At 38.8% G+C, this 26,046-nt stretch overlaps 1 long non-coding RNA gene across 9 annotated transcripts in view; it reads right to left on the reverse strand.

The window, feature by feature from the left end:
* LOC129051508 (uncharacterized) overlaps window positions 1–26,046 on the reverse strand; it is an 85,902-nt gene that overhangs the window by 35,540 nt on the left and 24,316 nt on the right. For 5 of the 9 annotated variants that reach the window (XR_008515847.2, XR_008515844.2, XR_008515839.2 and 2 more), the window contains 3 exons: window positions 13,035–13,127; window positions 11,956–12,071; window positions 401–498 (listed from right to left, as the gene is read on the reverse strand). This is a non-coding gene — a long non-coding RNA (uncharacterized LOC129051508). Of the gene's footprint in view, window positions 1–400; window positions 499–1,792; window positions 2,006–11,955; window positions 12,072–13,034; window positions 13,128–26,046 lie in introns of all 9 variants that reach the window. The other 4 variants (XR_008515849.2, XR_008515841.2, XR_008515845.2 and 1 more) reach the window with 3 other exon arrangements.

Here is a 26,046-nt window from a genome sequence, read left to right on the forward strand (position 1 = left end):
GTGTGGTCTCTGAATCAGGAGCTCCAACATCACCTGGAATGTTCTAACAGAAATACAAATGTTAGAAATGCAAACCTCAACCTTGGTCAGCTGAATCAGAAACTCTTGGGGGTGGGGCCTAGCAATCTAGGGTTTCATAAACCCTCCAAATGATTCTAATGCACACTGATGTTTAATAGCTACTTCTACATATACCCTGGTAACTGCATGTCTATCTAATAACTTCAGTGCCTATCAAGATATAAACTGTTTCCCAAAAGAAAGATTCTAAATTACATGCCACACAGGTTTAGTATGCAGGGACACTGTCTTGCATTCTACTTGCTTGAAAAATGCCTTTACTCAGGGAGATTTGATTAAGACTGCAGCAGATGGAGAACTTACTGCATTTGTAACTTACCGCATGACATTGGGTTTCTCAAGGTAAGCTGTTCATTCAGATACTTGTCAAACAGTTACATTCAGCTCATGAACTGTTGGCTGTCATCACTACAGGAACTGGAATATTTACCCAAAGTGAAAATTTTAATTAACTCAGAACACCATCTAGTCCTTTTCTCCAAACCTACAGTAACCTCCCCATCAGCACAGAACTGTGGTCTTTTTAATAAAGGCCATTGTTTAAAAGGGTTGCGGGGAACGCCTTGCTACATCATTTAAGATCCTGATTTTGTTATTTAACTAGTAAGTTGTTTTCCCCTGAAGGCTTTGCAGACACTGGCTCACCAGGAGATTTCTGCCTTTAATTTACCTACTCAGGCTCATTTGAGAAACACATTTTCAGCAAGTTTTCACTCAATTTCCATATTGTCTAATTCAGCCAAACCAGTCAATAGAAGCTTATATGGGATTAAAACATTAGTATTCTCTTACACTGGGGTCCAGGGATAAACTCTCTATCTAGCTAAATTAAGGTGACAATACCAGCTACTGAAGCACTATTGACACACCGGGGATGATTTCCTGTAAACTTCGCCCTCCCATCCCACCCCTCACCAACCCACGGCATGAGGCTAGAGAACACAGGGAACCTTGTTTCAATCTACACAGGTTAGGAGCAAACATCACATCTTTTATCCCCTTTCATGTTAATTTTAGTGGGTGGCATTTTGGCTCTTCATTTATTTGGCAAAGGAGGTGCATGGCAAGACTTTTGGCAGGACGCAGGGGACAAGACCCCCAAATCTCAGGGGCTTCAGTTACCCTCTCCTGCAAGCTCTTACTTCCCTTTTTTTTTTCTCCCCTAGATGGAGTCTCGCTCTGTCGCCCAGGCTGGAGTGCAGTGGCGCGACCTCGGCTCACTGCAAGCTCAGCCTCCCGGGTTCATGCCATTCTCCTGCCTCAGCCTCTCGAGTAGCTGGGACTACAGGTGCCCGCCACCACGCCCAGCTAATTTTTTGTATTTTTTAGTGGAGACGGGGTTTCACCGTGTTAGCCAGGATGGTCTCGATCTCCTGACCTTGTGATCCAGCCCGCCTCAGCCTCCCAAAGTGCTGGGATTACAGGTATGAGCCACCGCACCCAGCCTCTTACTTCTCTTTGTACCTGCTCTGCACTTTCTCACTTCCCTCCTTGTAGCCTCCCAGGGTGCATCCAACAAATTTGTTTTCACGGAGAATGAACAGGTGTCCCTCATGAACAGAACATGGGCTGATTGGCACAACCAGAATTAAAACAAAGGGCCCCAAAGGGAAGCCTTTCGTAAAATGAACTATGTTCAAAACATGATCCAGGAGAGCAGGCTTGTTTAATTTGAGGAGAGATGGAGGGCTTTATTTTATTAACAAAATACCTGAAGGAATTCTGCTTCCAGTTCAGACTCTTTTTAATCACATCAATGTTAGCACTGAGGGCTGATCTAGCTCAGGTGCTGGAGATGATGTTTTGACAAATTCAGGGGAGATACAGCTTGGCAAGTATTCACTAGGTTCACACTGCTTCCATTTCATCCATTCTCTCCACATTTGCTAGTTCTTCTGAATCTTCTATTTTTTGGTTACTATCACTAGATTTAATAAGAATTTTTAATATAGCATTTCTAATCTAATGCCATATTAGTATTCCTGAAAAACCTTATGGTCTGCATAATTACATGCTAAAAACTACACGACTTATGGAAAAGAAACAGGGTTACAGTGGATCATTCAAAACCTATAGAACCTTGTAATCAGAGAAGTAACAAAACAATAGTAATCCTAATTAAAATATTGGTACAGTTAATTCTCCACTGAGATTTGCACCTAGATTCATTCCAAACATGGTTGTAGCTTGATATGCCTAGGGCTCATGTTTCCTTCCTCAGGCTGAAGTTCTTGAAGCCATTTGCTTCTGATAATGAGACCAGCTTCATAAACATTGAAAATATGATCCGAAGGTCACCCTCGACAGTCAATTTTTGTTGACACAGAAAAATTTGTAGCTTCTTTATCTGCATTTGCAGCTTCTCCAGATAGCTTAACGTAGTGCGCTGGTTGTCAAAGTGTGGTCCTCAGACCAGCAGCTTCATGCAGAAATTTGTTAGAAATGCAAATCGTTAGGTGGTATTTCAGACCCATGGAAACAGAAACCCTCTGGGATTGGGGGTTGGCCTAGAGGGGGAGCCCAGACTTCTGTGTTTTAACAAGTTTTCTAGGTAATTGTGATGTACCTAACGTCTTAGAACAACGGACATACTGGAAAATGTCACTGTTCTTGAAGCCACCATACTAGCCACTTCTTGCAGAAGGCATTTCTGCGTAATTTCAGGTTTCTTTCCATAAAAGTCAGCACATATTGATAAGACTTTGTTTTAATGGTGAGAAAGCTGGCTTCTGATCTTGTCACAACATTGTCATACTGGAAAAGTAACTTGTTTGCTGACAAGACCAACAAAATTTACATCAATTCCCTACTGATCAATAGCATACGAACTGAGTCACATTAAATAATATGTTGTAGTTAAACAGATTGATAGAACAAAATTGTTAGGTACAGTGGAAAGAGAATTGGCTTTAGAGGGCAACTGACTGAGTCTGAAAAGTCACTTCATCTCTCAATGCCTCTCATCCTCCATCTACAAATTGGGGATAGTAACCTCTGCATTGTGGAGTGCCAAGGTGTGTGAAGGAGACGATGGACATAAAATGTCTAGAATACAGCAGATGCTTGAGTAGATTCTAATTCCCTGCCCTTCATTGTTTTTCTTATAAAATACTTTACTAAAAGAAAATGAAAAATAGAGGCAGAATACATTTATAGAGATATGATAGCTGATTTCTTTCAAGTTTGTTCTATTTTTTCCTTGTCTGGTTCTTGTAGGTGCTGACTTATGTCAGACTGGGATGAGCAATGTGAATCAAACTGAAAGTAAAAACTAATGGAATTGAGAGTGATTGTATTATTTTCTACAAACTCACCTGGGAATGAAATAAATCACTTAGCAATTATGAAGATGCCCCAAATATTATAACATTACACAGGATATTAATGGTTACACAAATAATAATGATTTCATTTAAACATCTACAAATTTTATATTAGTAGTCGATGTTAAAGTAGTCGTTCTAATAACATGACTGTGGTAGCAACACTTTCATGTTATAGTTATGAAAGCAGAAGTAAAGTCTGCCATGACCACAGCTATATTCACCAGCACCTGACACAGCACCGGGAAGGATGTATATGTTCAACAAATATTTGTTGACCGAATAAATGTCATGTTTTAGGTAATTCAAAGTAATTTTGTGCATATTTTATCTGAATCCCCAGAACACTAACACTTGGTAGGCTGAGAAGATTATGAATTCCATTTTATAAATATAGAAGGAGACTCAGAAAGGTAAAATGACAGACAGAAACTCAGAGATGTAAAGGTCAAGGTCTTAAAATTTTGGCAGAGGTTCAGACTTTCACAACTTACTTAATCTGCAGAGACACAATCTGCTCTGAAATATTTACAGTCTGTGCATGAGCTTTCTTGCAAATGTGGCTTTCTTCTCTTTGAAGTTCGTATTTGGTGCTGTGTGCAGTTGGCTGCCAACATATGCATTGACCAAACTCTTGGGTCAGAGGTCCCTCGTAGAAGGATTCAAGAGAGGATAAGAGATAATGGAATTTTTCCTCTGGGCTTAGTCAGAGCTGAAACCTTCTGCCTAGTATCATCTTATTTTTACTTAAAATACATAATTTGAAAACTTCTAGTAAAATACATTGTTCTAAGAATATTGGCATTCTTCTGCTCTCGTGACTACATTGAACCTGTGATCTTATCAAGACAGGATCATTTCCATTTGCTTAAGGAGTATGTGTAACTTTATTGCTAGACAAATCTGCAGTCTAAAGAAATACCAGGCTGTGAACAGACCTCCCATAATTTCGTTACTACAGATAAAACATACATAACTTCCCCAATGAATACGCCAATAGTTACGGACTTATGGGCAATGACAGGAGTCAAGGAACTGAGCAAAATCTGTGAGGTAATGAAATTCAAGAGGCATAGAATCAAACATTACTGAGTTAAGAAAACAGTAGCTACAATTTTAAAGCATAGAGCAGTATCTGAATAGGCATAGGATATAAAACGGTTGCACTTTCACAGATAATATGGAAGACAAAAACACACACAGACACTCAAGTAGAAAGTGTGAAAATTATTTATGCAGCTTAATTTAACATGTTCTTGTTTATTCTTCCTAAAAGCATTTGATTTCTCTTAGTGCTGGTAAAAATAAATTATAGTAGTCAGTAAAACACTATTCCAGTACAGTGGAAAATTATACTTAAACGTAAAGAATGATTTACTTGGAACTTGTAGCCAATAATTCTTTTTCCTTCTCTCTCTTTTTTTCTTTTTTTTAAGTTTCACGGGTACCAGCTTTTTATATTGGTAAACTCGTGTCATAGGTGTCTGTTGTACAGATTATTTCATCACGCAGGTGCTAAGCTTGGTACCCAATAGTTACTTTTTCTGCTCCTCTCCCTCCTCCCACTCTTCATCCTCTGATAGTCCTCAGTGCCTGTTGTTTTCCTCTTTGTGTCCATGTGTTCTCGTTATTTAGCTCCTACTTATAAGTGAGAGCATTTAGTATCTGGTTTTCTGTTCCTGCTTTAGTTTGCTAAGGATAATGACCCAGCTCCATCCATGTTTCTGCAAAAGACATGATGTTGTTCTTTTTTATGGCTGCATAGTATTCCACGGTATATATGTACCACATTTTCTTTATACGGTCTACCTCTCTTTAATAATGCTTATACAACTTTAAATAAACTTATATAACTTTAAATACATTTGTATAAAAACAACTTTAATAAGATGTTTTATTAAAGTCATTTTGTTTGCTTGAAATTTTAATTTTGTAAGTTTTTTAGTTTGACTGAAAGATGCATTTCCAAATTGGAGACCTGGAGCTGGGATTCTGCTAAGCAGGCCAGTCAACATTCTGCTCTTGCTCATGCTTGTGGGCCTGACTTCAGAATGATTGCCCGATCTCAAAATCTCAGTGTGCTTTTCTGCACAGTTAGAAGAATTAGAAGTAGTTAAAATTTAGAAACTGCATTAAATATCATGTATTTAAATCTGAAACACTGGGGAGACTTCTAAGAGCTGATCTTGTTGGATAGGAAAAAAATAGAAAGGATTATTATCTCCCACTTCAATTCATGTGAAGCTCAGGAAAATCTCATTCGATTTGTTCAAATTATGCTCTCGCTCTGTGTGAACGATATATGCTATTTGGGAAAATGAGGGAAATGATCAGCTCTACGTTAATAGTCCATGAAGAGATGTGCTTATTGTGTGTGTGTGCACATACGTGTGTGTGTGTGAGTGTGTATGTGTGTATATGAGCTTTTATAAAAGAGATGGCTTATTTTTTGCAAAAAGACAATAGTTAAGATTGTAGTTTAGGGAATATGAAGAGTTTTATGGTCAAGTTTAGTAGAAGTAACCTTAAATAGTAATTAATTTGTAGCACAGTTATCATTTTGGTTAATTTAGCCCTTCCCTATGCACAAGAGGTGGTGGGGGCTCCATGTTAACAGCCCTTTGAATTACTGTTTCATGTTTTTTGGTACTGGAGTTGAAAAGCCCTTTTAAATCACTATGGTATGTCAAGCCAAGTATTTTCTTCAGTTTGGTTTCTAATTAAAGTTAAAAGAGGGCTTATCAGTCAGTCACTGAAAAGTAAGAAATACACTGAACAAAAAATAATTTTATTCCAAACTTTTGTCCCTGAAAATGATAAGAATTTGTTCTTAGAAAGAAATAGGAGGGCTGGACATGGTGGCTCATGCCTGTAATCCGAGCACTTTGGGAAGCGGAGGCGGGCAGATCACTTGAGGCCAGGAGTTTGAGACCAGCCTGGTCAACATGGCAAAACCCCATCTCTACTAAAAATACAAAAATTAGCTGGGCGTGCCTCACTACCCAGCTACTTGGTTCAAGTCAGGGTATGGCACTGGGCAGCTCTTGATCTAGTCAAGAACTTCCCCCTCCTGCCTTAGACACAACCTGTGCCCTAGGCTCTCAGATCCTCCATCCCCACGGAGTCCTGTCTCCCCTCCTATTCCCTTAGGTCTTGTGCTCTCTAGGACAATGGGGGAGTCCATAGGAGTAAGGAGGTTGATGCCCTACTGATCCGGAGCCCCAGCTGAACCACTGGCACTTTGACTGGACCTCCAAAAAAACATTCAGGGACATTTTAAAAAATGCCTTTCTCTATGGCAAGACTTCCCATAGTGATTAGACATAGGAAGCAAGGCAACATTATAAAGCAAAACCTTTTGAATATATTCATTCATGTATTGACTTATTCATAGTCATTTATTTCTTTTTTTAAGTCAACAAACATTTTCCCACTGTATTAGTTGCCTATTGTTGCTGTAACAAATTACCACAAACTCAGTAGTTTAAGACAACACAGAACTAATTTTCTTACACTCTGGAGGTCAGAAGTTCAAATTCAGTTTAACTGGGCTAAGGTGAAAATGTCCACAGGATAGGTTCCTTCTGGAGGAAATAGAGAGAATCTATTTCCTTGCCTTTTTCTGTTTCCAGTGGCCCTCTCCATTCCTTGGCTTGTGGCCACTTCCTCCATTTTCAAAGCATGTGATTTCATTCTCTGCTTCCATTGTCACATTGCCTTCTCCTCTCACCCCAATTCCTCCTGGCTCCCTCTTGTAAGGACTGTGTGATTACATCAGATCCATTCAGATAATCTAGGATAATCTCATCTCAAGACCCTCAGTTTGGTCACACCTGCAAAAACCCTGTTGTCATGTAATATAAGGCAATATTCACAGGGGATTAGGACATGGACATATTTGGGGGCCATTATTCAGCTCACCACTAGCATGGCTGTGGTGCTTGCTGTTAGCAATGCAAAACCCGTCAGATTAAAGTCTATGCCAAAAATCTTATGATTTAGGAAGATGAGATATATGTATTAGTAGCAGATTGAAAAGATATGCAGCAAGATCAACACAGACGGAAAGCCATGGATGTTCAGAAGAGGGAGAAATTGCTTCTGTGTCCGGGCAAATGACAGCCTTCCACCCGAAGTAGTATTTGAGGCTTCAAGAAAAATAATGTAGTTGCAAGGACCACAAAATGCAAGAAGAGGGCAAACAAATAATTGTTAGGGAGGGCAGAACACATAAGGCCTAAAATTTCATGCAAAATGGAGTAGTGGAAAAAAAGTTCTAAAGGAGAGTTCATGACTTCTAGGTGAGGGGGTTGTATTATGTTGGGTAGACAGCAGGAGAACCACTGAAACACATGTATTGAGATGTGCTGTAGAAAGATTATTCTGCTGACGGCAATGTGCACTATGGGCATTGGTACTTTGTGGTCTACACATGTGAGTGTGAGTCCAACCAAGGAACACACCAAAAGCCAAGCATCTCAAGCCAGTTGACAAGGGCCTACAGATTCAAGAATGAACTCTAACATATTCCCTTCCTTGGTCTTATGCACATTGTGTACATTGAGAGAGAATCAACAGAAGGCTTTAAAACTGAAGATATCTCCCCAGCCTGTCAGATGCTCTCTTCATCCAATCCTCTTAAGATTTAGGATTAGGGTCAGTAGCATTTGATCATCTTTGTGATGTAGTTAAAAAGAAATAAAAAACGTGACATCTTAAGAGAGAAGACCATTGTATCTATATCTGTAGCATTACAACTTGCTAGTGTTGGGGCTCAGAAAACAATACCCCGCAATGAAAGTCTCAGAAGCAAAAGTTATTCTCTGATCTTCTCCTGCCCTCCTGTATCTCAGTCCCATTTTCCCTTAAGGCTATATAGAAACTAGAATCCCTCTTCCCCACAGCCGGTCATAGAAACCAGAATCTCCTCCCCCTACAGCCAGCCATAAAACCTTAAAACACTACTCTAACTTCCCCTCCACCTTTCTGTGTAAAAAAATGGCTGTTAAGAAATAGTCTGACTTACCTTATTTGACTGTAGGTCCTAATACCCCCATTCCAGAGAGGGTCCTGCCCCATACTTTGAAGGAAGAAATGCATGTCCAGGGAGGCCAAGAAGAATCTAGACAGACAGGCCCTTGCTGGGTTTCCTCACTCAGTCTAATAGCATTAGATTGTACCTTTTTTGTCTAATCACAGTTCTAAGGGCTGTCCATGCTTTGTTAAACCTAAGCATAAAAAATGTCAATTTCCGGCTGGGTGCAGTGGCTCACACCTGTAATCCTAGCACTTTGGGAGGCTGAGGCAGGCAGATCACTTGAGGTCAGGAGTTCAAAACCAGCTTGGTTTACCTGGTGAAACCCCGTCTCTACTAAAAATACAAAAAATTAGCCAGGCGTAGTGGGTGCATGCCTGTAATCCCAGCTCCTCAGGAGGCTGAGGCAGGAGAGTCGCTTGAACCCGGGCAGTGGAGGTTGCAGTGAGCCAAGATCGTGCCACTGCACTCCAGCACAGCCTGGGCAACAGAGCAAGACTCTGTCTTTAAAAAAAAAAAAAAAGTCAGTTTCCCTGTATCATTGGGTCTTCATTCTGAAGGCTCCCATGTATACACTTTAAATATATTTGCGTGCCTTTTCTCCAACTAATCTGCCTTTTATGAGTAGATTTTTCAGCAAAACTTCAGAGAACCAAGGGGAAGATTCTCCTTAGTTCCTATAGTTTCTATAGTTTGCCGTCACAAACAAGATGATCAAAGTCCCACCCTTCTGGAAGCCTCAGTTAAGGGAATCCGGGAACCTGATTAGCTGCAAAAGGGTAAGAATTTCTAGCCATCCAGGCTTCCAGCCTCTTTCTCTGTGCAATCCAGTTGAGTGGATGGTAAAAATCACTGTTTCTTTGCAAAATTTTGATTAATAGGACCAAAAGATTTGTGTGTGACTAGTCTTGCTGTAGCAACTGTGGTGTACTTTTGGATTCTTTGTGGTATGAATATTCATGTTATATGACCCCTTTCCTCCCAGAAATAGTCTTTTCCTTTGTCTTTCTATGTTGTTTGTAACAAGAGGTACTGGATAAAGTTTCCTCTTATCTTGTTTGATTTATCTGAGAGTGTGACCTATGACCAAGCAGGAGCACTCTGTCGGTCTCTGCCACCTGGTGGGCATGATTTTCAGGTCATGTCAGGTGGTCAGTCTGAAAATGGCTAGCAACCTGAAACTTTTGTTCAGAATATGTCAAGCTCTCAGGAAAGTTTGTCTTAATAAGAAGTCCTGTTGTGGGATGGGGGGAGGGGGAGGGATAGCATTAGGAGATATACCTAATGTTAAATGACGAGTTAATGGGTGCAGCACACCAACATGGCACAGGTATACATATGTAACAGACCTGCACGTTGTGCACATGTACCCTAAAACTTCAAGTATAATAATAATAATAAAAAAAAGAAGTCCTGTCCATAAGGAACTTTTGTTATCTCAACCCTTGTTGCCTGCGTAGTGCTGGAAAAGTCCAGTCCCAAGAGGGCCTGCCTAGTATCACAGATTAACAGGTCTGTGACTGGTGGCACCCCATAAATTTGTGGGTTACTGAAGGCAAACACTAACTGTCAGTGGCAACAAGAATCTTTTGCTATCTTAGCCTATTCCTAGGAGTGAATTTTCTGGAGGGAGTCTTTGGAATTGCTTCTTCTCTGAAGTGGCCATTGAATTGAGTTGCTATTGAGGTGCTATAAATACACCATGGGAAGTTCTAATTGTCAACATCTGAAAGATGGATGCTTTAAATTAAACTCCTAAATTAAAAAAAAAAAAGAGATCTCTTATTCTAAACAATTGATTGGAAGACCAAATTAAAAGAAAGACATTTAACAATATCGTGGCTAGCCTTAGAAATTCTCCCTATAAAAAGCAAAAATTGGACGTAAAACAAAGCTAAAATACTTGTACAACTGCCTGCTTTAGATCCCTGCAAGAATGATAATAGAGGCCACTCCCTGCAGCCTAGTAGTTAAAATTCCTGGCTTTCATAGCTGTTGCCTGGGTTCAATTCCTGACCAGAGAACAGTCTTTCCAGTTTTGATATTTGTGTAACTTTTGACTTTTGGGGGTACCCATTTGTTATTGATCATTTTGACTTCCTGTGTTTTTCCTTTGTTTTTGAGAAGGAGTCTCGCTCTGTCAACCAGGCTCCAGTGCAGTGGTGCAATCTCAGCTCACTGCAAGCTCCACCTCTCAGGTTCAAGCGATTCTTGTGTCTCAGCCTCCCAAGTAGCTGGGATTATAGGCGCCCGCAACTATGCCCAGCTAATTTTTGTATTTTTAGTACAGATGGGGTTTCACCATGTTGGCCACGCTGGTCTCAAACTCCTGACCTCAAGTGATCCACCTGCCTCAGCCTCCCAAAGTGCTGGGATTATAGGCATGAGCCACTGAACCCAGCCCCTGTCTTTTTCTCTCTGTGGGAGCACGCAAGGTTTGGGGGCCTTTGATGTAGACCGTCAGCTGAGAAACTGAGACCCTGAAAGAATATGGCTAGACAGAAATGTGGACTTGACCTCATTTGTGGCCAGCAAACATTTTCATTTTTTAAGCTGTCTTTGAGGTGGTTCTGGATCTTGTGAGGCGTGCTTTCCTCTCTTTGGAGACACCTGTTGCATCCTTGCTTATATCGTAACCATGGTTAGTGTTCAACTTAAAAGGAATCTTTGGCTTAAGAAAAAAAGTTTCAAAAACTGGAAATATTAGCCATTTGTCCCCACTAAAATCTAATAATAAGAGATTTAAAAGATTTTTTTAGGAGCTATATAGCAAAAGTCAACGTTATTAAAACTGATATTTAGGCCATATATGTACACATATACATATAGGTTTAATGCCTCTGTTCTCTCTCTCTAAAAATCTCTGTCCACTGAATTCCCCTCTTCTTGAACCCCTGCTAACCATACATGCTCCTTGGGTGTGTTTCTCCATTTACTTCTGTCTGTGCCTCCTGCCTCTCCACACTTCATGGCACATGGGGACACCTAAGACAATTTCTAACTCCCTGAAATCTCTAAGGAAAGCAGCAAAGGCACCACAGACTTCTCTTTTGGGGAAAAAAGTCTGTTTTTCCTCATAAAACCCCAATAGTTGTTAAATGGACAAATTCCTCTTAAACCTAAAATTTTACTATCTTCTACGTTAAACTCCTTGATCAAGTTGGCTTTTAGATACATACATATATATGTATGTTTTGTCTACATGTATGTATATGTCTATACAGATGTTTATATACTGTCTACATATGGTACCAAATTAACTTAAAGATAAATGAGTACTCATAAATAGCTAGCCCAAATGCTTTTCAAGGTCATGTGACTTCAATAATCTTTGATAAATAAATGTAGTTTTAATATTATTGGTAAAATAAAATAGAAACATCTTCAGAATTTAATTTAGATATTTTTACCTGTGTCTATTGGTCAGACAGGTTTATACTGATAGGTATTTTAAGGTCATAAAATAGTTGCTTCTATGATTTTATTAATATGTGAGAGTCTATCTCTGATTTGCACCTTTAGGACATGATGAGGCCCAGGGATGCAGGAACTTCTCCTTCCTAGCCCATCTGTGCCTTTTAGCCACACTGGGAGGGATTCAATCCTCCAGGCATTGTCCTTTGTCCAAGGCTCTGTATGAGATATATAATTAAAATTGCTTATTTCCTGGATTTTTCACTGAAAATAAGGATTACTAAGAGCTAACATTATAACCAATATATGTAATTAAAACCTACCACATATAAGAGAAGCAATTCTATTTACAAAGAGTATAAGAAAAGTAAGATGCCTTTTTGGTTTAAAAAATTATGTAAAAAAAACAATAAAATACAGTTTTTTTTGTTAAAGGAAAATTAATTTTGTCTAGTTTAGAGGATTTTAAAAGTTGATGTAAATTAAAGGGGAAAATGATAAATAAAACTGAATGGATATAAAAAGTTGGGAAAATAAAAAATGGAAAAAACTATAAGAGATTATTAAAGGTTTATAAAAATCTTATTTTATATGGTCAAAACTGAGATTAGATTAATTTATTTATAAGGTTTTATCAAAATTAACTTTAACATTAATAATATACTAATACAAAGGTAAATTTTCATTTTATCTTTTGAACAAGATTTTCATGTAATGTTGATATGATTTGGTAACTTCTTTTTTTTTTTTTTTTACCTTTTAAGTAAACTGCACAAAGGAAAAACAAAGAGGGAAGAGAGAAAGAGACAGACTCAGTTTGCCTCATTTTGCCTTTATCAGGTCTTATGATTGTTTGGGAAACTGAGTGCTCTGTCTATCAAAGAGTAAAGGTTTTCACTTTTAAAAATCTTTGAATTACACCTTTGGCTAAATGAGTGACTTATTTTCCAGTGACCTGTGACTCAATTTTGAGCAAGTGCTTAAAACATTTATAGTTGACAAAATTTCCAAAATCAAAATGTCAAATTCTATATTCAGTCTTTTTGACCTCAAACTAGCTTTTTGGATATTAGAACCCCTGGAAGTCCAAGAAAGACACATTAGCCTTATTTGGTATGCTAAGATCATACAGGAAGCATTGTCAATTAATAAATTGTATGGCCAGGTGTGATGGCTCATACCTGTAATTACAGCACTTTGGACGGCCAAGGTGGGAGGATCACTGGAGGCCAGGAGTTTGAGACCAATCTGGGCAACATAGTGAGAGCCTGTCTCTACAAAAATGAAAAATAAAAAAATTAGTCAGGTATGCTGACATGTGCCTGTACTCTTACCTATTTGGGAGGCTGAGGTAGTAGGATTACTTCAGCTCCAGAGTTCAAGGCTGCAGTGAGCTATGATCTTGCTACTCTACCCTAGCCTGGGTGACAGAGTGAGACCCTGTATCTAAAAAATTAGAATATCCTACACATGTACCCTAGAACTTAGAATAAAAATTAAAATAAATTAAAAAATAAAAATAAAAAGCAAAAGAAATCATGTTTAACTTTCTTTGGATTATTTAATGTTTGTATGAATGTGTTATTAATTTGTGTTCCAAAATCATATAACATTCCTGAAATTCTGACATCTCGGTACATGTTAATATTAATTGTGATTGTTATGTCAAATATTATATGCCACAGAAATAACAAAATTTCCTCATCAATTGTGTCTTTAACCATGGCTATTCTGTCTTTTGTCATCCACAGAAAATTATTGTTTTACTTTGATTCTTCTCAAAAAGCAGTTTATAATTGCTATAGTCCAAAATTTGCCTCTTTAAGGATATTCATGGAAAAGGCTGGCAAGTACTCTTGAATACAGGTTTCTGATAACTTCGGAGACTGTACCATTGGACTATAACTAAAAAGACTTCTTTCTCTTTTGGGCTATTTATAGTTTATTATAAATTAGTTAAATTATATTTTTGTAAACACAGATTTGAAGCATTTTCTTTATCTCTAGCTGATTTCTCCAGAAACTGGAAACTATTTATGAGTATTCTTAATTTATGGCAATTTTTTTTTTTCATAAATTCAATAAGAATCTGTTTTCTTTTCTAACAGGGCATAACTGGAAACACTGATTGTTTTACCAAAGCTTGGACCAGAATGACATATTTTCAGGTACGTCCAGACTATTTTGAGCAGTTGAGGCTGACTTAATAAAACTGATAAAAAGCCCCTGTAAAGACTGACCTGGTTGCCTTGTCTACATCATTCCTTTACAAGGATCCTGACTTGTGGTAAGAAAAGAATTTGTCACTTTCTAACTGGGCCAGAAACCTCAAGTTATTTTGGTAATTTGAGAAAAGAGAAATGTTCCCAATTTGGACAAGAATTGCAGGCACAATTTAATGACAAATCCTTGGCTTACAGAGGCTTTAAAAAGGCTAATCTGAAAATTCCATTAAAAACAGTTCCAGCAAAGCCAACTTATAAAAGTCTATATGACCAATCACTATTCTTGCGGCACTTTATGCAAATAACCAGGCCTAATGTAGTAAGAGGAAAACTCATTTTTCAAATAAATTGATCCTACTATGATTTGTCTTTGGTAGGAATTGGGGACTGGAAAGAGAAAAATTATGTCTTAAAAGAAAACTATAGTACACCTGTTATTAGAGTCTAGCCTTGTCCACTTTTTTTTTTTTTTTGAGCCTACAACTTGGACCGAATCCTGAGTTATTTCCTAGCTATGTGTCTCCAAACTAATGTTTCCAATTATTTGCCCATTTTTTAATGTGAAATCTGTGATATTAAAACTGCTTTTCCCTAAAGCCCTGCAACATGAGGCTGGACAACTTGATAGAAATTTTGAAAAATCATTACAGCATTTAATGTATGAATAATTTAATATATGAACAACTTAACATATGATTGTGCCTTTTGATATATAGTCTACTCAGAAAGTTCACTGGAACACCTGGTGCAAACTGCAAACCAGGAAAAATGTGTCAGAGGGCCACTGTCTGCTCTCACTTCATCTGAAGATGCTGAGCTCAGCATATAAAAATCCTCACTGGCTGCCTGCTCTCTGGATTTAAAATCTGAGTTTGTAGTTTGTTCTAACCATTCACCTTCGTTTTGCATTCATTTCCATTGAAATGACTCTTACTAAATATCTAATTTCTCAAATCATAAAAAGGCTTGACTCTGGTCAAAGCCCATCTGTAGCACACTTGCCTGAAATGAGACACAACTGTTAACTGTTTAATTGGATTTGCCTATTCTCAGGACTGAGAGATTGGTTTGATGACTTATGAGACAATTCACAAATCTGATATTGGCACTCTGAAACTTCTTTAGGAAGTTTCATTTTGGGGAATGCTGGGGCTCAGAAAATAATACCCAAAATGAAGCCCTCAGAAACAGCCACAGAAGCAGAAGTTTTTCTCTGATCTTCTCCTGCCCTCTTACCTCTCAGTCCCATTCTTCTCCAAGGCTAGCGGTAGAAACTGGAATCCCTTTCCCCAAAGCAAGTGATAGAAACCAGACTCCCTTTTCCCCAAAGCCAGCCATCAGATGTAACAATATTGTATTACTCTAACTTTCCCTCCATCTTTCTGTGTAAAAACTGGCCATAAAGAAATGATCTAATCTACCTTGTTTTACTGTAGGGGGTCCTACCTTACACTCAGAGGAAGGAATGCAAGCTCAGAGAGCCCAAGAAGAATCTAGACGGACAGATCTTGCTGGATTTCTCCAATTAGTCTACTAGCATTAGATCATATCTTTTCTGTACAGTTGTATTTTGACATGACTCTTTATACTTTGTCAAACTTAAGCATAGAAATGGACAATTTCCCCTGTATCTTTGGGTCTTCATTCTGAAGGCTCCAGTGTGTACACTTTAAATAAATATCTATGCCTTTTCTCCAGTTAATCTGCCTTTTATGAGTTGATTTTTCAGCAAAACTTCAGAGAGCTAAAGGGAAAGCTCCTCCTTGGCTCCTACACTTCTTCTGTGACATTGAACAAGTCCCTTTAACCTCTCTGAGCTTCAGTTATAATGATACTACCAGTTTTACCTAACTCACCAGATTATTTTAATGTAAGGATCAATGAGATGATAGACGAAGATGCTTTGTACGTTGGAAAGGATATTACAAAAATTAACTTGCATTCCAAAAAAATGGTGTGGAGTCTATCATTTGTCAAGAAAGTGTTCCTCATTGTGGGTTGCTGTATTGACTAGGAGGCAGATTGAGTTAGGAGAGTAAATTGTGACCTTTGAGGTGTTGATCCCCTAAACTGGAGCATCTAAGGTTGTCTGATGTCATGGGGGCCGTACATCCATAGGGTTGGTTTTCGTCTTGAGAAATCATAAGGTGGACTGACCACAGGCGATGTGACTTGAAGAAGAGAGAAATAGAGAGATAGAGATGATATAGATAGATGGACAGATAGATAATGATAAATCAGGAATTTAATTAGCTGAGTGACTCAGATGGGAATGGTGAAGTCTAACTGGGTTTCTGTTTACAGTAAACAGATGTGATTTGTAATCTAACTCAATTAGCCAGAAATTAAATGTATCTTGAGGCAGATATATCATGGATTTAAAAATTCTCTTGGGTTGGGGAACACTCAGTAAAATGACAACTTTTAATCTCTGTCTTCAGAGTCCTAACTTAGAGATGCTCTGCCTTTTCTCAGGGCACAAATGGTTATCCTCTTGCCCAACCCCACCTCTGTTCTTGCTTCAATTACAATGGAAGGTAGCATTTCCTTAGTGCCCCAAAGTACACATGGTTGGACACTTACAGGTAATGTGGTAAATTAATTCCTGCTAATACCTTGGCAGTTACTCCAGTGTGTTCATAACTGCTCTTCCAATGTAGGTTGAAGAAAAATCAAAGAAGGATATTTCTGTATAAGTGGTGCTACTATCAATGTACTCTCTACGGGCACATTGGAGCAGGTGCCATTGGAGAAGTCATCCTCCCATATGATGCAAAGGCAAGCTAAGCTTCAACTGAACCTCCGAAGTGTGTTTCCATCTCTTGTAGGAGAGTTCGTTTTTTATCAGTGTCACCTGGGGGGCAAAACTGTGAGGCAGAGGCTGAATCCACACAAAATTTTGATTGAAGAGAAATTCAGGGTCTCCACTTTGGGGGCTTCTCTACTGTGACCCAGAAATCCAGACCTTCTGCTCAAAATTCATCACATGTCTTCCTGTCTGCATCCTCACTGCCACCAAACAGGACCTGAGACATTGACACATGAGCCACGACCCTGCCAACAAAGCTGCCTGAGAGAAAGAAGTGCATTCCTGGGGATGAATACATGTGGGGCAGGTCCTCGGGACATAGGACCCAGGTACCTAGCACCAGCCTCTCCAGCTCCTGTTATGTGTCTTCCCTTGCCCTTCTTTGATCCCAAAGTCCTTCCTCTGGGCTAGGGAAGAGGAAGGTAGGATTCAGATCTATTTCTCTGTGGTGCATATTGCCGTGTGGGGAAAGCAGTTGCTAATTCTGAGTGGTGAGCACAAGGGGAAGGGGACTCTGTGATTGAGGTTCTTCCAGAGCTCAGAGTGGAAGGCTGCTGAGGAGCAGGGTTCCTGATGTGGGGGGAGCATGTGGAGGAGAATGACCGGCTCTCATGCTGGGGCAGGCATTGAGCTTCCAGGGGGAATGAGCACAGTCCTTACCCTGAATCTGGACCTGCTTCTGGCTGGCCCTCTCCTCTTCCACCAAGGCCAGATTATGTCCTTAAGCCTCCTTTTGGCCCCTGGAGGGAAAGGTCATTTTCCACAGCATGTTCGGCCCTCCCAGTTTGGCCCCCAGAGCCTCCCACCCTTCTTCCCACCCCTCACTAGTATCTATCTTCTCCCTACTCTTTCTGGCCCTTGCTTCTAGGCTTTTCTCTTGGCCTCTCCATTCTGCCTCCTTGCATTATCTCAGAACAAAGAACTTTATTAGCCTCCTTATTTTATTGCTGCCCTGACACCTGGCATCACTGTGTGACCTGCATGCCCCTGCCTCCAAAGCCCTTAACCAAGAAGGCTGTGCCAACTCAACCCTTCTTGGGGCTCAGCCCTGTCTGAAACTCCAGGACCAATTCTTGTTTTTTAAGAAATTTATTTTTAATTTTTGTGGCTACTTAAAAGTTAAAGGAGGTGTGTATGTTTATGAGGTACATGAAATGTTTTGATAAAGGGATGCATAATAATCACATCATGGTAAATAGGATACCCATCCCCTCAAGCATTTATCATTTGTGTTTAAACAATCCAATTATACCCTTTTAGTTATTTTTAAATGTACAATTAAATTATTATTGATTCTCTCTCTATATATATAGTCATATATATATGTATACACACATATATATATATACATATATAGTCACCCCGTTGTACTATCCATTACTAGGTCTTATTCATTCATTCTAATTATTCTTTGTACCCATTAACCATCCCCACTTCCTTTCACTCTGCCACTATCCCTCCCAGCCCTCGGTAATCATCCTTCTACTCTCTATCTCCATGAGTTCAATATTTTGACTTTTAGATTCCACAAATAAGTGAGAATATGCGATGCTTTTCTTTCTGTATCTGGCTTATTTCATTTAACAATAATGACCTCCAGTTCCATCCATGTTGCTGCAAATGACAGGATCTCATTCTTTTTATGTCTGAATAGTACTCCATTACGTGTATGTTCCATATTTTCTTTATCTATTCTGTTGATGAGCACTTAGGTTGCTTTCAAATGTTGGCTATTAGGAAGAGTGCTGCAATAAATGCAGGTGTGGAGATATCTCTTCAATATCCTGATTTCCTTTCTTTTGGGTGTATGCCTATCAAGGAGATTACTGGATTATATGGTGGCTCTATTTTTAGTTTTTTGATGAACCTCCAAACTCTTCTCCATAGTGGTTTTACTAATTTACATTCCTACCAACAGTGTACAAGAGTTCCCTTTTCTCTATATCTTCTCCAGCATTTGTTATCACCAGAGATTCTTTTTCTTTTTCACCAGGACCAATTCTGATTCCCATCAGGGAATATATAAGTACCCTTTTCAAGGCAGATCTCTCTATAAGCAAGATTTCCTGCCTAACACAAAACGCCCTAATCATTCACGTGGTAGCCCATATCTAGGAATATCGATTTTCATATCTATGAGATTCTGACTGAATGTCTTTAGGGGAGGACAGCCCATTTGTGGCTCAAGTAGAACCCTGGGTGTGTCCCTCTTTACACTATTGACAGAAAATTCTTATGAAATTACTTTGAAGCACCTGTTCTCTATGGCTGACATTGTAAAGTTTCCTTGTAATTAAGAAGTTATATTACTAAGATACAGTAGACATGGTCTGGCTATTCCCATTTAAGGAAAGTTGGCAAAGCTTAGACTGATGTACACAGATACTACTACTATTGCCCTTGATTGTGTGACCTTGTGGAAGGTCACTTAATCTCTCTGGGCCTCAGGTTCCTGGAAAGTGGAATGGAAGGAGATTAGAAAATCACTGAGGTTCATTCTAGCATAAAAATTTTGTCATGGATTGCCACAGGAATCCTTGTGAGTGAACAACTATGGAACTGGGCATAAGGCAGGGCTGCACGTCTGACATGTCTGCTGATAGCACTCCCTCCCCTGCTTAGCTATAGCTCAGAATTTATATGAGCCGGTATTAAAAAGAAAAAAGATCTCAAATCAATAACCTAACTTTCTACCTTAAGAAACTATAGAAAGCAAAGCAAATTAAACCAAAATATGCAGAAGGAAGGAAATGATAAAGACTAGAGCAGAAATAATTGAAATAGAGAATAGAAAAGCAGTAGAAAAAAATTAATGAAATCAAATGTTGTGTCTTTGAAAGATCAATGAAATTAACAAATGTTTAGCCAGAGTGGCCAAGAAATAAAAAACAAAACCTCCAATTAGTAAAATCAGAAATGAGAGAGGAAATATCACTACTGGATTATAAGAGAATACTATGAACAATTGTATGCCAACAAATTAGATACCCTACATAAAATGGACAATTTCTTAGATGCAAGTTACTGAAACTGACTCACAAAGAGATATAAAAACTGAATAGACCTATGACAAGTAAAAAAATTGAATTAGCGTTCATAAAACTTCCTATAAAAAAAGCCAAGCCCCAGGTGGCTTCGTTGATGAATTTTACCATGGGTAAAACAATTAAGACAAAACTACCACCAATCCTTTACAAACTCTTTTATAAAGTAAAAGAGGAGCTACCACTTCCCCAACTCATTCTTTGAGATCAGTATTACCCTAATATCAAGAGAAGATTAAGACATTATAAGAAAACTATATACTGATATTCCTGATGAATGTAACATAAAAATCTTCAAAATATTACCAAACCGAATCCAGCAGCGTATTAAAAGGATTATGCATCATGGCCAAGTGGGATTTATCACAAAAACATAAGAGTGGTTCAACAAAAATCAGTCAATGTAATAGATTCATTAGCAGAATAAAGGGGGAAAAGCACATGATCATCTCAACAGATGGAGAAAAAGCATTTGACAAAATCCAACACCCCCTTCAGGATAAAAACAAACAAACATTCAGCAAACTAGCAAAGAAAGGGAACTCCTCAATATGATAAAGACTGTAAAAAACCCATAGCTAACATCAGAGGAAGAAATGATGCTTTCTCCCTAAGATCAGAAACATGATGAGGATGTTTGCTCTTTCCACCTCTATTAACATTGTACTGGAGGTTCTAGCCAGGGCAATTAGCCAGGAAAAAAAAAAGTTATGTAGATAGGAAATGAAGCAATAAAACCATCTCTATTCAGAGATGATATAATCTTGCATAAAGGTAATTCTAAGAAATCCATTAGAGTACTATTAGAACTAATAAGCAAGTTCAGTAAGTTTCAGGTTCAATATACAAAAATCAACCATATTTCTACACACTAAAAATGAACAATCCAAAAATAAAAACAAGAAAACAATTCAATTCACAGTATCAACAAATATAATAAATACTTAGGAACAAATTTAAAAGAAAGAACTACAAAATCTATACTCTGAAAACTATAAAATATAATAGAAAGAAGATATAAATAAATGGAAAGACAACTCATGTTCATGGATTACAAAACTTAATATTGTTAAATGGTAATGTTCCCCAAATTGATCTGCAGATACAATGCATTTTTATGAAGATCCCAGCTGGCTTTTCTTCTTTCTGGACCTTTTCTTTCTTTCTTTCTTTTTTAACCTACTGCTTAGAAATACAAGGGGCCCAGAATAACCAACATAGCCTTGAAAATAAAGAACAAAGTTAAAGAACTCCCATTTCCCAGTTTCAAAACTTACTACTACAGTAAGCTGTGTTGCACTGGCTTACACAGATATATCAATGGGATAGAACTGAGAGCCCAGAAATATACCTGTACATTTATGGTCAATTGATTTTCAACAAGGGTGCCAAGACCATTCAATGGGAAAAAGAATAGTCTTCTCAACAAGTGATGCTAGGAAAATAAGATATCCACAGGCTAATGAATAAAGTTGAGCCCCTACCTCACACCATGTAGAGAAGTTAACTCAAAATGGATGGGACATAAATGTAAGAGCTAAAAGTATAAAACTCTTTGGGGACGAGGGGAAAACCATGAGAGTAAATCTTTGTGACCTCAGATTAGACAATGATTTATTAGATACAACACAAAAAGTATGAGTGACAAAAGGAAAAAAAAGATAAATTGAATTTCATGAAATTTAAAAATTTTGTGCTTCAAAGGACCACATAAAAATGTGAAAAGACAACACATAGAGTGGGAGAAAATAATGTTTGCAAATCATATACCCAATAAGGGTCGTGTGTCTAGACTATCTAAAAAACCCTTGTAACTGAACAATAAAATGAGAGATAAAATAATTTGAAAATGGGCAAAGGATTTGAATAGATATTTCTTCAAATAATGTATACAAATGGCCAAAAAACACAGGAAATATGCTCAACCTCATTATTCACTAGAAAAATGCAAATCAAAACCACAATGAGATATCAATTCCCATTAGCATGGTTATGATTTAAAAGACAATTTTAAGTCTTGGTGAGTAGTGGACAGATTTGAACCCCCATACACTGCTGGTGGGAATGTAAATGGTTCAACTGTCTTGCAAAACAATTTGACAGCTCTTAAAATGTTAAACTGCTAGGTATATCATCAGGAGAATTCAAATCAAATGTCCACACAAAAACTTGTATATGAATGTTTATAGCAGCAGTAATCATAAATGGAACTAATACATATGTCCATCAACTAAGAAACAAAACGTGGTATATCCATACAATAAAATATTATTTGAACATAAAAAAGAGAGTAGTTTTGACATATGTTACAACATGAATAATCATTGAAAACATGCTAAGTGAAAGAAGCCAGACAGAAAATGTCATATATTCTAGGATTCTGTCTATATGAAATGTCCAGAATAGGCAAATAAATAGAGACAGAAAAGCAAATTTGTGTTTGCCAGGTGCTGGGGCAGTGAGGGGAGTGGGGAGTGACTGCTGATGTGTGTAGGGTTTCAAATTGGTGTGATTTAAATGGTCTAGAATTAGATAGTGGTGATGGATGCACAGCTCTTGGGATATACCCCAAACCATTGAATCACACACTTTATCTTTTTTTTCCGACTTGTATTTTAAGTTCTGGGGTATATGCGCAGGACGTGCAGATTTGTTACATAGGTAAACATGCCATGGTGGTTTGCTGCACAGATCAACCCACTACCTAGGTATTAAGCCCAGCATCCATTAGCTATTCTCCCTCCCACAACCCCCCGACCAACAGGGCCCAGTGTGTGTTGTTCCCCCCGTGTGTCCATGTGAATCACACACTTTAAAAGTGTGCACTTTATGGTATATAAATCGTATCTCAGTAAAGCTGTTATTTAAAAAGAAGCCTCCAGTGGTTCCCAAGTCCAAGCTCCATGGCACCATGGTGGGTCCTGCTTTTCCACTCCACTGTCAGCTTCGCTCATGTGAATCTGACAATCTAGCAATGTCAAGCACCCTGTAGGTCCCAGAACCTACCACACTGATTCTTACCTCCATGCCTAAGAGCTCATATGATACCTTGCATTAGAATGTCCTTCCCCTTCTTGTCAAATTGCTATTTTATTTTCTTCAATAAAATTTTTTTTGATAAAATTTTTTGAACATGCAGAAGAATACAAAGACTGGTACAATGAAGACCCACTACCTAGATCCAACAATTCCTTTTTCATATGTAACTCTCCAGTGTCATCCAATGCCCATTTCAGGCTTCACTTTGACCAGTTAGCCCCAAGAATCCTTTATAGCTTTTCTTTTTTTCCAAACCAGGCTCTCACACGGAGAAACTCACACTACATTTGATTGTTATATCTCTTAAGTCTTTTTTCACAATCAAGAACATTTTCCCCATCACCTTCCCTGGTTTTTGAGAATAATACTTAAGTCTCTTATATTAAGTTTCATATTTAAGAGATTGGGCCATTTATCTTACAGAGTGTCCCAGAGTCTAAATTTGTATGATTGTTTCCTTTGGGTGTTCTTTAACTTGTTTCTCTAGTCTCTGAACTTTCTGTAAAGTAGAAGTTAGATCTAAATGTTAATTAAATCTAACTTATTTTAGAAAGAGGCTGGGTGCCATGGCTCACGCTTGTAATCCCAGCACTTTGGGAGGCTGAGGTGGGTGGATCACCTGAGGTCAGGAGTTCGAGACCAGCCTGGTCAACATGGTGAAACCCTGTCTCTACTGAAATAAAAACTAGCTGGGTGTGGTGGTGGGCACCTGTAATACCAGCTACTCAGGAGGCTGTGCCAGGAGAATTGCTTGAACCCAGGAGACACAGTTTGCAGTGAGCTGAAATGGTACCACTGCACTCCTGCCTCAGTGGCAGAGTGAGACTCCTTCTCAAAAAAAAGAAAAAAAAAAGAAAGAATATGTCATGGACTTCATATTATATCATATTAAGAGGCACCTACTGTTATTAGGGCTCATGCTGGCCTTCAACTCATAAAGCTTTTCTTGTTATAGTATCCCTTTAGTTGCTAATTTGTTGTGTGTATGTTCGGGGATGGGGGGTGTATTTTGGCATAAAGTTAATTCAGAGCTATAACTCTGGGCTTCTTCCTTATAAGATGGTATTGTCTCCCAGACTCATTGAGGACAAGCACTGTGTTAGCCATGGGATATAAACAGATGAATGAAGGACAGCCCGTGTGCTCAGGGATAGGACAGCACATACATGCACACACATACAGAGTCCTGAAGCACCGTTGTGTAGACAAGGATAATGCATTCAACAACGTTGAGCAGTGACTGATTGGAGCCTAACCCAATTTCCAACCCCTAACCTCCAAACTCACAGGAAACTGCAGCCTGGGAAGCTCCCCGGTCCCTGCCCTCTCCTGCCTAGGTCCACTGTACTTAGAGCCTGCCATGCAGGAAGGCTGAAAGCTCAGAGAGTTAAAAAAAATATTAAAAAGCAATGAAATAATGTCTGACTATTCCTTGAGCATCAGACATAGGACTTGGCTCCTGCTGTCCCAATGTTTACATTAAGAAAAATAGGTTCACACTGCACACCAGGCAGGCATGCATGCATGCTGTTGTTAAGTCTAAGCAAAAACCCAATTTGCTTTCTACTCACTAGGCTGTATGGAACCAGATTAGAACGAGCCAAGATTTTCTTACTCCGTGGTCAGCACGAAAGCCAGAAGCAACTGAATTCTATTCAGCACAGACCTGGGACTTGCTTCTGTGCCAGCATAGAAGCCCCATTTCACGGCATTCTTTCAACATTCAACCACCATGCAGGGTTTATATACCAATCACTCGGTAAAGTCGGTGTGATTGGTTTGATCCCTGAAGGCCCAATCAAGATTGATTTTAGAAACGTAGCCATGTCTGGAATTGCTAAAAGAAAATGTACTAGAAAAGGGAAGCCAGCACTATTTGTACAATTATCATGACAAGTAAACAAGAGCATTCCTGCAATTCCTTGATCCTGCTGCACTCCATCTGGAAATGGTCAGCGATTCCCAGTGCAAATCCCTGTGACGTGCCTCCTCTCACTAGACAATTCCCTGGCACAGCCCTGGACGCTCTCTGAAGAAAGTGAGATTGATGCAAGGGGCTCTGATCCACGTAAATGACCTACATACTGGCTTTGCTCCTGATGAAGTGGTGCTGATTGCTTTCTGCACGTATCTTTCATCATTAGCAGGCCCCAGCTCCCCTTCTCCAGATAAGGATATTAAAAACAACACACTGAGCAGAGAAAGCTGAAGAGGCACAATTCAGCCAAGCATCACAGACACAAAAAAGGCAGCACAAAGTGATAAAATGAAAGCAATGCATTTGAAACCTGGCAATGTGGATGGCAAATCTTGATCACCGTTGCCCGTGTCCCCTCCACGCATCAGAGACGCACCAGCCACATTTCGTCTGAGAACGCATCTCTTGTTTAACATTCCTTCTGAGGAAGTATCTTTCAGATACTTTTTTTTTTTTATTGCCAGGTGGTGAAATAAATGGCTCCTTGGTAAATCAAGGCATATAGCAACTCTATAAAATCTTTATTATAATATTCATCTTTCTACTTCTGGTGAAAGACCAAAATAAAGCCCCAAGTTGTTTGACAAAATGGCATGCAGCTCTGAAAACTATAGTCTGAGTCGACAGAATATGTTATATATATTTTTATTTCTCAAGAACTTGCCTTTAAAAGTTATGTGGCTGGTCGTTCTTATCCCTCCTTGGAAAATAGCTCACGACGACCAAGAGGGAGAAGCCCCATGCATTACAACTTCAATTCTATCTACGGTCATCAAAAATGAATTTCCCCTGGCAAACGGTTTATTTTGCAAATGAGTTTAAATGATTCATAGGCTGCTGAAAAATAGCATCTTGAAATTTATTCTTAAACATGCTGCTTTATAAACTTAGTTCACACATATGGTGTTTCCCAGGCAAACATTCAAAGACACAGGGATCTAGAAGCCCGTGGTGAGGATGAAACTGGGAGGCCAGAACAGAGCAGCTCTCTGTGATCTGCTGGAAGTACAGAGCAGCTCTCTGTAATCTACTGGGAAGTAAGACCACACGTGGCCTCCCTAGGACAGGCAGACTCAAGCAGGTTGCGCTGTTATGATA

The sequence above is a fragment of the Pongo abelii genome, chromosome 17 (assembly GCF_028885655.2).
Source record: "Pongo abelii isolate AG06213 chromosome 17, NHGRI_mPonAbe1-v2.0_pri, whole genome shotgun sequence".
In the NCBI taxonomy this organism is placed as follows: domain Eukaryota; kingdom Metazoa; phylum Chordata; class Mammalia; order Primates; family Hominidae; genus Pongo; species Pongo abelii.